Source organism: Cyprinodon variegatus, unplaced genomic scaffold (assembly GCF_000732505.1).
Source record: "Cyprinodon variegatus isolate N-32 unplaced genomic scaffold, C_variegatus-1.0 Scaffold2890, whole genome shotgun sequence".
Classification (NCBI taxonomy): domain Eukaryota; kingdom Metazoa; phylum Chordata; class Actinopteri; order Cyprinodontiformes; family Cyprinodontidae; genus Cyprinodon; species Cyprinodon variegatus.
The window spans coordinates 1-1406 of NW_015153343.1; the positions used below are offsets into that span (position 1 = coordinate 1).

The 1406-nt window shown below is 55.4% G+C and overlaps 1 long non-coding RNA gene across 1 annotated transcript; it reads right to left on the minus strand.

The window, feature by feature from the left end:
- Window positions 1-66: 66 nt before the first annotated feature.
- On the minus strand, window positions 67-990 carry LOC107081090. The gene is made up of 3 exons (XR_001481026.1): window positions 658-990; window positions 304-453; window positions 67-224 (listed from the first exon to the last, which is right to left on the minus strand). It is a non-coding gene; the product is annotated as an uncharacterized LOC107081090 (long non-coding RNA).
- Window positions 991-1406: the final 416 nt, after the last annotated feature.

The following is a 1406-nucleotide window of genomic DNA, read 5'->3' on the forward strand; positions in this document are numbered from 1 at the left end:
CTGAATCTGTCAAAAGGTTCCCAACATGGATGAACTTAACCGGAGAACAGGAGCTGACCAGATGGGGGCGCTCAAACCCCAAGACTGTGGCTCCCATTCATCAACAGCAGCAGAACCGCTCACCTGGATGTACTTCATGAAGCGGTGGCATTTCCCACAGCGGGAGAGGGGCTTTCCAGTGGCGGCGATGGGGGAGAAGGAGACCTCCATCAGTTCATCCATACCTGCGGCACACAGCACGCAGATGAGCCGCGTCCAGGTGGACGTTTACGGCTGGATGCGGTCAGAGCTGCAGGAACTTACTGGTGATGGAGTCCACAAAGTAGTGGAACTTCCTCTTGAAGATGTCCAGCGTGTGCTGCAGCACCTGCTGGTAGTTGGCCTTTCCCTGAGCGATGAGGTTCAGCTGCTTCTCCACGGCGCTCCGGATGGTCGGCAGCACCAGCTCAGCATCTGACAGCACAAACAGACGGGAGTGTTCAAGGTCCAGCCTGGGGGCCAATAATCAATATGGCTCCTGGTTTAATAGTCGGAGAGACTCTGATCATTCAATGTATTAAACTGAAGAGTTTTAATAGAAACAAACAGGCCTCCAGCCTCCTCCAGGCATTCAGCGGGTGAAACCACCCCACCCCTCCACTGAGGAAGCTGATGTACCTGTCTTATGGTAGCCGTGCACCAAGACGATGCCGAGGTTGGTGGGCTTCAGTCTGCGGCCGTTCTCCACCGTCACGTAGTTCCTCTGGCAGATGTTGTTGATGTGGACGGGGATGCTGGCATCAGTGCCTTGGAGACCAGTGTTAGGGTTAGAAACGTCCTGGTGGTCAGCAGGTCATTAACAGCAGTTCTACTGTGAAATCTGGAAAGTCTACATCTAGGATGGCGTCATGGAAACATAACGGCTCAGTCTCTGAGAAACTGAGATTAGGATGATGGTAGGGGGGGTGGAGAAAAACTTACCCTTGACTCACCTCACCCGTCTCTCTTCCGCCTCACCCTTCTCACTTCCGTCTCACCCTCCTCACCCTTGTCTCCTCTGCCTCACCCCTCTCTCTTCCACCTCACCCTTCTCCCTTCCGCCTCACCCTTCTCTCTTCCGCCTCACCCTTCTCTCTTCCGCCTCACCCTTCTCACTTCCACCTCACCCTCCTCACCCTTGTCTCCTCTGCCTCACCCTTCTCTCTTTCGCCTCACCCTTCTCTCTTCATCCTCACCCTCCTCACCCTTCTCACTTCCGCCTCACCCTCCTCACCCTTGTCTCCTCTGCCTCACCCTTCTCTCTTCCGCCTCACCCTTCTCACTTCCACCTCACCCTCCTCACCCTTGTCTCCTCTGCCTCACCCTTCTCTCTTTCGCCTCACCCTTCTCACTTCCACCTCACCCTCCTCACCCTTGTCTCCTCTGCC